A 12,531-nucleotide genomic window follows, 5' to 3' on the forward strand; every position below is an offset into this window, starting at 1 on the left:
CCCAGTTGACATTTATTCGGGAATGGGCTTGGGTCCTCTTTAGTCCCCTGACGACATCCCACTGCTTTTTCCTGCATTTCCCATCCCAGGCAGCAAGGTCAGGTATCTGAAAACCGCTTCTGGCAAGTTCCATTGGTCCAAGGATATTTCAATTGGTCTTTTTGATCAAAACACAAGAAAATAACAGTGACTGCTATTCATAACTCACGTCCATATTCTGTAAAATGTCAACAAAGAGCAGACATGCTGTTGGCAGTAACAGTGGTGACTCCAAATCTTGCTACCAGATGACAGGCCACGGGCCACGGGGCCACTGGGAGGGGCATATTGGTCCTCCCACCCCCTGCTCACCTGTGCTGCTCCTACCCCTTCTTACTCAGAAGTGAAGCAGCCAGTAACTCCATGGCACAGTAACATTTGGAGGCCGATGACAAAGCTCCCAGAATGCACCAGAAACTGTATCTCCTTTAGAAAGTCTTGGCATAACAATTCCAGCATTGTTCTTGTTTGGTCATTCTCTAGGTATAAGTTCCCCTTGCTGGTTACTTCTAAAAGCACATGGACTGTATTTCCCCTTCAATGCAATGGCGGCCAGAGTCCCTGCTGAAAACAGTATTAGAATCATTTGCCACTGCCATCTGGAATACTCGCCTCACTAAAGGTTTTGGATCACGGTCTCCATCTCCACTCCAACTCGCAGGCTTGTCTTAGATGACTCAGTGTTGATGGCCCGAACCACACAGACAAAGTTTATCACCTTGTCTCCAAGATACCATCGCGCCTCATCTGACAGCCCCTCCGGGCCTACTCTGGACGTTGCCATCCACGACGGTCCCCCTCAACCTCAACCATCGTCGCCATGTGTGGGGTTTTTCTCGCTTGCATGTCCCCACCAGCAGGGAAGTTAATTCTTCACATCTGACAGAGTTCCAACCTCAAACTTAGTGGGACAAGCCGTGATTCTGCTAGGCCTTTAACTAACCCTAAAGGAGAACATCGTCTAAAGAACATGTAAGCTGGTGAATTTTACCGCATCATCGATTAACACAATTCGTTTCAGCCACACCTTCCCAACCCTTACACATTCACTGCAGAGATCACCTCTCACCCAGGCCACCCCAACAAGCGTGTATCAAGTCCAGAAGAAACTTATCAATATTACTTTACTTGATGTTACACAGGTATGTGCTAGTTTATCACTCGTTCTTTATATATTCATCATTTTATAGGCAAACCTCAATTCCGTGACCACCTTCCCTCCCGATTTTCTCCTGTCTGAGGCAACTCCTCTCATGCTCCTTTCTCATGTTCTTCCTCAATATGACTATTAATATTTTATCTGAACAAGGCTCCAAACAAAACCTTAATTTCTTTTCACTCAATTTTTCTGTCCAGATGATCTCACTCAGTTCATGGGCTTAAATTTGTATCCATGCATTGATCACTCCCAAATGCTTTATCTATGGCCCAAATAATCCTTCTAAGCTCAGATCCACGGAGACAGTGAGAGTTGATGACATCCAATATCAAACTCATCACCCCCCATTTTCCCTCCAAAAAAACTTCTCCCCATTGTTTACTTCCTTTATAGCACTAGCCTTTACCTAATTGTTAAGCCAGAAATCAGAGAGGGGCGGTTTTATAAGTGTGTGTGTGTGTGTGTGTGTGTGTGTGTGTGTGTGTGTGTGTGTATAACAACACAAAATAGATTTCTTAATGTGGGGCTGCATTCAGAAAAACGTTGGAAAGCCAAATTTAACAGATATAGTGCTTAGAAAAGTGTCTGTTACATAGTAACTATTCTAAGATGTTAGCAAGTATTATAACTATTGTCTTTAACTCAACATTCTCCTTCAGGCCCTCTACAGATTCAATCCATCACCAAATCCTCTCCTCTGTATTTCCTAAATGTATCTTTATCTCATCTACTTCCTCCAGCCCTCCTGCTGTCCGATGCTAAGCCAGGTGTCACTGGCCCAGACCCTGGAGCAGCCTCCTACCTGCGCTGACCCGCGCTCTGCCCTCCGCAGACTTTCCCACTTGCCTCAGGTTGGCCTCCTCAGAAACCAAAAGGACGAAGTCAGCACCACTCCCTCCCCCAACAGCATCCTCAACAAAACTCATGATCCCATGTATCCCAGCTTCAAGGCCTTGTCTCAGGGACACCGCTCACCAAATTCCTTTCAGATTCTGGGCCTCCACACCTTTCCTCTGCCCAGAACAAATTCGCTCACTGCCTCCCGTCTCCTGCTTTTGTGCCTGACTACCTGCTACTTGTAGTCTAAATGTATAGCTTAAAGTTTATGTTCTCCTGGAAGCTTTACCTGAGACCTTTCCATCAGGAATTTCCACACTATAAATCATGGCCCACGGCATGTTATGAAATCAGTATAGTGTGTCTCTAACTAGTAATTTTTTTTAAGTTGTAGAATGTTACGCCTGGTATGAATTGAGATGAGATGGGATATATAATGCATTACATGCAGCTAAAGCAAAGTACTTTCTTTATAAATGTGTGTGTATGTGTGTGGGGGCAGGAGTTGTGATTTAAAAAAGTGCATTTTTCTTACTGAGTCACATTCAAAGTAAGTTTACAAACCACTGCTCTAAGTGACCACCATTTATGTGTTTTCCTAACACCAGTCTTTTTAGTAAATGAACACACTCAGGCTTTTATCTATATATCTGCAATGAAGTATTTGTCTTATATAACATGTAGAAAATAAAGCAAGCTAAGAAGCCTCCATTCAACAAGGTGTCAAAACATAACCCCCACCAGATAACAGCTCATTTTCTAAGTTGAGCCTGCATCACTGAGGGATCCTTTTCTCGGCACCCATTAGGAAGCCATAAAAGGAACAGAATGATGGATATTTTGCTACAGGTGTTGCTGCCTCTGCGAAGTTCAGGTTCCGCAACCGCTGACAACAGACAGGGGGCTAGCATGCTACCTGCCTGAGATGCGGCACCTTCCCTGCTGGCTACCAAGTTATGTAACTCCTTCAAGTTCCTTTTTCTTCCTTCTCTGTCAGCTGGAGGTGACACTCCTGCCTGACTGGGTTACAAATGTTAGTGGGTAACAGGCCCCTAGAATGGTGTCTATCAGGAGGAGGGCATTTAATAACGTGATAGCCTTCCTCCTCTCCATTTCTTTCCTTCTCCTGGCTTGGTCTCCTGAAGGTTTCTTTAACATACAATAGATGTTCCTATTTCATACTTTATATTCTATGTAAGTACAATGTCATCAAACTAAGTTCAATTACAATATAAGTCAAGCCAATGGCTTCATAAAGCTTCTTTCATTTTTACTCCACCTTCTTTATATTTTCTCCTATTCTCCTATTCATAGCTGAGCAGGCCACTTGTTTGGACCAGTCTCTCCCAGTACTTCCAGGATTCACACCCAAACATTCCGTCAAGTTCAGAAATCTGGAATCTTTCCCCTATTAATGGGACTGTTTACTACTCAATAGGGGAGTGCTGTCAGGTCCAGTAGATTATGTCCATCAGTGAGAGGAAATACAGTATGTCTCAGAAAGAAGGCCCTATGATGGCTCTGCTGGAATGTGCTTTATGCAGTAACTGAAGTAAATATCATGATGTGGTTGACCTAACAAAGATGTACTATCTTACTCCACCTCAAAGGACTATGAAGTCTACCCCCAACATTTCTTAGAATGTCCATAAAATTCTATACAGATAATTTAACAAAGAAATGAAATGGGAAGGAGGTAGTAATTTGGGATTTAACAACTCGGTGAAAGTCGTAAGACTAGAAGCAGTTCCAATACTAACCAACATCTCATTAGTTGGGCATAGATGACTGTACTTCGAAATTTCAGGGGGTGGGGGGCTTATACAGCTTGAGTCTCTTCTGTACCACTGGTTCCATTGATCGCACCTGTTCCTCAACGTGGAAGGCCTCTAGAAGAAATGAACACAAATTAACCACAATGAGTTCCCAAATATCTCCCGAAACGCGTATTAAAGCACCAAGCATCTCTACTAATTCTTTAAATGTTTTTCCTGCCTTTCAAATAAACCTCTGTATCCAGACAGGCCTCTGTTTCTGGGTGTCAAAAAGAAAAAGGAGATTGAGAATAACAGCTTGAAGAGACATGACTTTGAAAGCAGCATTGCCTTTGAGCAATCTAGTTCTCAAATGTAACAACCTTGATTTCCTCAATGTGCTTATTTCATAACATGTTGAAACATTTCTAAAGCCTGGTAACAATATTTATTGTAGTATATTCTTTATTTTAGAAAGTGTTAGGCATTTTTCACTTGAATAGGCCACATATTTTTAAAGCTGCTGTATTTCTCTGTATGTTAAATGTATTCATAAATAGCTTAATGCTTTATAATTTAAAATACTTTCATTTTATTTTTATTTTTGTTATATGTTGTCACCAATATTTCATGTGGGTTCTGGAACTGTCACTTTATACAGGAAAAAGAGATTATTCTTTGGTCTCAGTTTTCTTAGGTCTATAATAACTAAGCAGATGTCTGCTATGTGAACTGAATACAGAATTCAGGTATATAAACAAAGTTTGGTTTGCATTAGAAAACAAATATAGTATTTTTAGTTGACTTGTTAAATCATTAACATTATCACGGTATACATCAACCAGATTCATCTACCCAACATATTTTATTTTAATTGAGTTCTCCTAAGTTCCACTAATCACACTAGAAATCAGAGAGGCACCAGAATCATCATCCTACATAGAAATTTGACAAAGTTCTCTTTTGTCAAAATGTTGAATTTGAATATATATATGTCTCCTATGTTTTACCAAAAACTGAAAAATCTCTTAATTTGTCAAATACTGTATCCAATTATACACACACAAAAATATTGGTTTTTGCTAAATTTTGATAAATTTTTCCAACAAAAAAATGAGACTAATCAAAAGTAAATTTCTTAATTTTTGTCACAATTCATTTCAGGAGTAAAAGTCAGATCTCTGAAATGTATGCTTTAATAAATGTTATATGTTTGAAAACTAATGATCACACAATCTATTTTTGTTTGCTAGATGTCTAATAGATAATTTTGGTTGTTTTCTCTTAGTTCTGTTGGCCTTAAACCATCTTCTATCGACATAAAAATTTTCACCTCTTTTAAGGAGAGTAGAAAGAGGGAATAAAAAGAACATCATTGGCATTTATACTAGGCATCATGCTACACACTTTATATTTCTTACCATATTTAATGCTCCACCAATATATATCACAGAAAATTAAAAAAACAAGTTATATGTAATAACAGTACATTTCAGTCATTTGCAAAGACAGAGTTTTTAAAACTCTAGATTTCTAAAATATGATTTCAAATTCTAGATTTCTCAACATCAGTTTCATCACTGGTGACATTTTGGTGTGATGCTAAAATCATAGAATATAAGTCACTTTCATTTCTTGTCCTTAGTAACATGGAAATGTGTATATTTTAAATTAATATTTCCTTAATTCTGATCTGCTGTTTCTTTTCAATCATAACGAATTTAGAAAATTAATTAAATTGATGACAAGATAGGAAAACAGGATTAGGCTAAAGGCCCATCTCTAAAACCACATAAGAAAGAAAATGTCATCTGTCATTTTAATTTATTGTCCCTTATCACTTAACTATCAAATGATATAGTTCTGACATTTAGAAGAAAGACGATGGGCATAAGAAATGTCACGGCTTTTTTCCCCTCCAAATACCACTTTATTTTCAGAAAGCGTAACAACGGAAATGCAGGTGTTGTGTAATTTGTTTTTCTTTTCACACCATAAGCTTTGCCTGGAAACTTGCAGCAGCCAAACCTGATATCTGTTGCCTAGCAACCATCTGACAATGGTAAGACTTAGGTGACCTGGATATATATCAGACTGTTAACCCTTATACAGCTGAATTAATTAAACACTTACAGACTCTTAGGGTTCCTAGGTTTAAAAATATATTGAAGTGGAATTTAATTTTAACTGTCAACAATTTAATTAAGTTGATTTTCTTATGGTAGGAATTAAAGAATTGTAATAAACACAGTAAAGAGTTTCAAAATAGCAATAAAATATTTTTTTAAACATAGAAGAATGGCTTGCATTTTCTTATCTGGTAGGCTTCAAATTAAATACGCTGAGTGACTCTTTAATGGAAGCCTCAGTTTCTACCTTTATCATCCCACTGATATGCACACACATTTTCCCACAATCTGAATGTCACAAAAAATTCTGAAAAATAAGATCATTGACATTAACTCGGTTTGTTAATGGCAGACATCGCCAGTGCTTAGAACAAAACCATGAAGCTGAACAAAGAGATGTTAACCTGCCAAGCATTTGGGCAAACACATTAATCTCTAATGTTAATTTGGAGCAATAAAAATTAATAATTGCATCTGTTAAAAATAGTTACACTTCTAAAAAATACAATTACTGGATATATTATGTAAGTACTTGCAAATGAAGATAAAGAGACAAAGAAGAGAGAGACTAAGTCTTTGCAAAACAGTGACATTTAAATAAGTACAATTCTTGAGGCTAAAAAAATAATAGAATGCTTTGCTGAACTCTCTGACAATGCTGTATCTTTAAAATGTTAATATTCACTTGTAGGGACCAAGTGTTCAGAATTCTTCCAAAAATTTAAGTAATTATAAATAGAATAATTTTCATCATGTTAGTCAAACTATTAAATTTTATATGGGTTGAAAAAGGTAAAAACAAAATGTGTGTGTGCATATCTGTATAGTAATTAAGAACAAAAATAACTGAGCACTCATATATTTAATTTTTTAAATTATGAACATTTATCATTAAGGATATCTTCTTATAATAACTGAATAAATTTATTATAAAAATCCATTTACACCCTACCGGTGTATTCAGTGGTTACAGCGTTGGTCTGAGAACCAAAGGGTTGCAAGTTCCCCGCCCTTGGTAGGGCGAGTGTGGGAGGCAACTGATTGATGTGTTTCTCTCACATCAATGTTTCTGTCTCTCCCTGTCCCTTCCTGCCTTCCACTCTCTCTAAAATAAATGGAAAAAAATATCCTCCAGTGAGGATTAAACAAAAAAAATCAATTTATTAAACCCTGAGTAAAAAAAGAGACTCATTTGTAAATGGGCTATTTGCAATATTGAAAGATGGTCCCTACTAATTTCACAGAAAAACTTAGATTCTCCAAGGATAAAAGGTAGTACAGTTGATTGCAAATGCTTATTTGAATATATAAAGAATCTATTTAAAAACAATAAAATCAATTGTATTATTCAGTTAATTTATAATATTATAAATGTTATTCAATTGATGGTTTCTAATGCAACGAAATATTTTATTAGAGTTCTTTTAACAAAGTTAAAATGGCAGAACTTGAAAGGTAATGGGAGAAAATGCAACCATATGTTCTAAGAAATTTGCCTCAAATGCAAACAGAAAGGATGTAACTAAAAGAAAAATCAGAATCCAGTCAGGATGTTTGTTGTTATTTTTATTACAGAGAGAAAAGAAAATATTCCCAAAGATGAAAAGGAAGAATAGGACAGTAATAGTAGTGAGGAAAAGACAGAGTTAGCAGAATGGGAGGGTGATTATCGTCCCTGCCATGCACCCCTAAACATCACACCCTCTGCACTTGCACACACCCAGAAGCACATAGAGGAGTAGAGCACCCATCCTGCAGGACAAGGGTGGGGGAAGAAAGAACTTTGAAATGATGCTGACTTTACTGAGGAGTTTTAAACTGAACAGGACCACTGAATCCAGTGTAGGCTTTGCAACCACAGAGCTGTGTGAACTTGCGCAAGTGACTGAATCTGTTCAAGACAGGAGTTTCCTTGTCAATAGCAAGGAGTCGGACCTTGTTACAATGAAATGACAGGATGCCCGTTGGGCTCTTCGCAGAGTGCCTGGCACACAGTAAGTGCACATAAAAGGGGGAGGGATGGAATGGGGGGCTGCAGGATGGAACAGATATTTCGCAGTGATAAATACATTCACAGATATTCTGATGTTCTGTCAATAAGAAATGCAAGACACTCTCAGCACTGACTCTACTCAAGTTGAGACTATTAACTCATTTATAGTTTCAAAAACCTTTGTGAAGTAAATACAATCACTGTTACCTACTCAGTGAGAAATCTGTGACTAAAATAATTTTGGGACTTATTACCGTTGACTCACCTGGCAGTTTTTAGACTGAATCTCGTGCCACGCGGTTTCCCAGGCCCTCGGTCTGCAGAAGTCAATAACTAAGACAGAGCGAAGGCTGCAGCCCAGCGTGAGTCTTCTCACTGGGCCGCTTTATGCCAAAGCCTCTGAGCCTTCCCGATGCTGCTTTCTAACTGGAAAGAGCAAATTGATTGCCCTTTTCCCTGGTGGTGAGCTACACAGAATTCCAATAAGGGAGCCGGTTTTAATCAGCATAAAGAATCTAAACCACAGATTGAGTGCCTTTAGTGTATAAATCCCCAGGGAAAGTTAATGAAACCAGAATGTCGAGGATTCTTACATATATATTCAGCCATAATTGGCCAGGAGTAAATGTTGGTTTCATGCAAGCAATCAAGCTAAAATAATTACACTGTTTCAATGCTAGTAAGCATTCAAGTAGAAGGTTAATAGAATAGTACATGCATTCAACGCATGTTCATTGAACACATCCTAAGTACCAGAGTGTAATCCAAACTCCTAAGTTAGGAGTGACAGGGGGGAGGATGAGCAGGAAGAGGTACAGATGGTCCTGTGTGGGGCGTCAGCAAGCAGACAATGAGGAGGAAGCGGGTGCTGGGGAAGCAGATAAGAATGTAAAAATGCGATGTCATCGGGATGTGGGCATGGACATTATACTTGAGTACAGGGCATCCAGAAGGAGACCAGGTGTGATGGTTAACTTAGTCAAACGCACTGTGCTTTTGGGCCCAGATATTGTGTTAAACATTATTCTAGTGTGTCTGTGAAGGTGTTTCTGAGGGAGATTAACACATAAATCCAGACTGAGTTAGCAGACTGTCTCCCAATGAGACTGTCTCATCCAATCCTGGGAGGGCCTGAATGGAACAAAAAGGCAGAGTAGAAAAGAATTCACTCCCTCTGCCTGCCAGCCTTGCGCTGGGACATCTGTCTTCTGCCTTTGGACTCGGACCAGAATTTACACCATCAACTCTGCTGGGACTTCTCAGCCTCCATAATCATGTGAGCCAGTTCCTTATAATAAACTAGGGGCCTGGTGCACAAAATTTCTTGCACTGGGGCAGGGTCCCTCAGCCCGGCCTGCGCCCTCTCGCAGTCTGGGACCCCTCAGGGGAAGTCTGCCTGCTGGCTTAGGCCCAGGGGGAGTGGGCCTAAGCTGGCAGTCAGACATCCCTCTCACAGTCCGAGACCCCTCACTCCTGCCACTTGCCATCCATGAGCCCAGCTCTGGCTGAGCAGCATGCCCTGTGGGAGGTCACTGACCACCAGGGGGCAGTTCCTGTGTTGAGCGTCTGCCCCCTGGTGGTCAGTGTGCATCATAACAACTAGTCGTTCCGCCATTCGGTGACCCCCAATTTCATTGTTACAAATTGAACATAATTAAAGCATAGTGATTAATCACAATGCATATTAGGGTTTTATTATATAGGATTACATATATATTCTTCTCAATGACCGTACCAGGTGACACTGGGATTCACAGACAGGTGTGTTTGGCCACCAGATCCTCATGCTTTTCTGGACCCTGCTGCTGTTACCTGTGTCCCGTAGCCACATGGGAAGGGGGTGACTCTGGTCCTCAGGTAGCTCAAAATCATACTGCTGAGAAACTATTGAGACAGGAAAGGCTTTGGAGTGAAAAAAAAAATTGACTTTAAAAAGTGTGACAGACATGTCAGAACTGATGGCTTACTGCATAAAGGAAAACAAAATAAGTGCATGGTCAGTGATAGTCGGTGATGTCCAAACGAGGAGCCCTGGAGGAGTTTGGTCATGACAATGGTGGGACGCTGCTGTGACTGAAGAAGACATGGAGGACGTGTGCTCACATAACCTGGGACGTGGAAGATCATCTTGTTTGACAAACAAGAGTCTACAGAAGGAAAGCCCCTCAGAGACACATTGCTGACTATATTCTTTCTGAAAGAATAAAATACCATTAATATTATGAAATACTGGACCTTTCAAGAAAATTTCCATATATTTTTAAATGATCTGATGGTAGTTTGAAATATGATATCAAAATATGGTTATTTTTAGTTGCATTTAAAGGGTAAATTATTGGAGAACTTGGCCTAAAATAATAAACCTCAGTGCAAGGCCAGGTCTTGTTTACACACAGGCAGAAGCAAGGCTCACAGCTGCACACCCAGGGCTCAGGGCACAGGCCGAGCCAGGGGTTCCCAGAGCAGCTGAGATCCACTGTGTGGGAGAAGCTTCTAAGGCTCAACATGAGTCTAGTTCTGCTATTGTCACTGGATTTGAAAGAGATGTCCCATGGAACAACAGTAGAGGCCAAGACCTCCCCCACAGCTGACGTGGACAGGAAGATGGACGGACCCCCGGGCGAGGAGAAGAACAAATCCGTGTCTCCCAGGCGAGTCAGATGCACGAGCCTGGAATCTCTGTCGGGGTGCATTATCCGAAGGCTCCCTGGGGAAACACAGGTACTTTAAGGTGTCATTATTCCTTCATTTGGGGGAAAATAAAATTGTAACCCCAAATGGCTCATCTCTTATTCTAATTAAAATGGGACAGCTGTTGCCGAAACCGGTTTGGCTCAGTGGATAGAGCGTCGGCCTGCGGACTGAAAGGTCCCAGGTTCGATTCCGGTCAAGGGCATGTACCTGGGTTGCAGGCACATCCCCAGTAGGAGATGTGCAGGAGGCAGCTGGTCGATGTTTCTCTCTCATCGATGTTTCTAACTCTCTATCTCTCTCTCCCTTCCTCTCTGTAAAAAAATCAATAAAATATATTTTAAAAAAATAAAATAAAATAAAATGGGACAGCTGTTGGGATTTCATTTTAGAGCAGCGGTTCTCAACCTGTGGGTCACAGCCCCTTTGGGGGTCAAACGACCCTTTTACAGGGGTTGCCTAAGACCATCAGAAAACACATATATAATTACATATTGTTTTTGTGATTAAGCACTATGCTTTAATTATGTTCAATTTGTAACAATGAAATTGGGGGTCACCACAACATGAGGAACTGTATTAAAGGGTCGCGGCATTAGGAAGGTTGAGAACCACTGTTTTAGAGGGACTAGACCTTCACAGATCAGAGGTGAGATGAGAAATCTGCTTGGCTCTGAACATGCAATGAGCTGCCCCACAATGTTAACAAAGCACCAACCATAGGACCCAGTAGACTTGCTTCCTCCAGCGACTCATTAGCAAATATAAGCATCCCACCAGCTCTGCCATCAGGACTTCAGGCCCATCCGCTTGAAGATAAGGAGTCAGTAATGGTGACACCATTACATTGAAACATAAGCTTCCATTATTCCGTTAATTTTCCGTAACTGTGCAGGAGTGTAATTTAGTTATTCTTAAATTTCTAATCTGAATTAATATTAAAGACTTTTTTAAATGCAAAAAGAAAATGTCAGGTTTGTCAAGGTTGCACAGGTGTTTGTTTTTTTTCTTTAAAGAAACACAAAGAAGAAGATTATTTTTAAAAAAGAGAACAGAATTTAAACAGCCATACCTAGAAATATCTAGACCTGCATATATTTTACTAGGGGCCCAGTGCACAAATCTGTGCACCTTGAAAGGAACTGTAGGCCACTAGGCTGCAGTGGGCACAGGGGTAGGTCTCGGCCCATCCTCTACACCCCTGCCTGTGCCCCCCACTGTGGCCGCTGGTCCCCTCTCTGCCGGCAGCCCCGCTCCTGCCACCATTCCCACATGCTGACAGCACCAGCCCACTCGCACCTGCTGACAGTGCAGAGCGACTGGGACCAGCACCAGTGCGAACTGCAACTGCTGCCCCAATTGTCCCTCACAAGCAGGGGGAGGTGGAGAAGCCCTCAGGGGCAATCAGCGCTGGCAGCCATCGCTCGCACCTGCTGACAGCGCCGAGTGATCAGGACCAGTGCCAGGGGCCGACAGCGGGTGCAATCAGTGGCTCCAGCACCAGCTGCGGGTGCGAGCAAGGCTGTCACTGGCAGCAGGTGCAACAGGCGGCTGCAAGAGGTGGCTGCCGGCCCTGATCGCCTCTCAGGAACAGGGGGAGGTAGAGAAGCCCTGAGGGGTGATCGGGGCCAGCAGCCGCCACTTGCACCCACTGCCAGCACCGAGAGATCAGGGCAGGCACCACATGCAGGCAGTGGATATGAGTGGTGGCTCTAGCACTGGCAGCAGGTGCGAGCGCCGGGCAGGACAGTGGTGCACTAGAGCAAAGAAATTTCAGTAACCACCAGAGGCTCACCCCAATGACAGTGACTGGTGCTCCACCTTGGTCTGGCACCCCAGTTCACCTGCTCCACCATCCCACCGCAGCCAACACCCGCCATGTTCCATGCTCTGCTGCCTGCTGCGATGCCCATCATGTCTGCTTGCACC

General features: G+C 41.5%; 1 pseudogene; it reads left to right on the top strand.

The window, feature by feature from the left end:
- The first annotated feature begins 10,416 nt into the window (after nucleotides 1-10,416).
- Nucleotides 10,417-12,531, top strand: part of LOC102438667 — a 33,822-nt pseudogene continuing 31,707 nt past the window's right edge.

This window comes from Myotis lucifugus, unplaced genomic scaffold, assembly GCF_000147115.1.
Source record: "Myotis lucifugus unplaced genomic scaffold, Myoluc2.0 scaffold_400, whole genome shotgun sequence".
Taxonomy (NCBI): Eukaryota; Metazoa; Chordata; class Mammalia; order Chiroptera; family Vespertilionidae; genus Myotis; species Myotis lucifugus.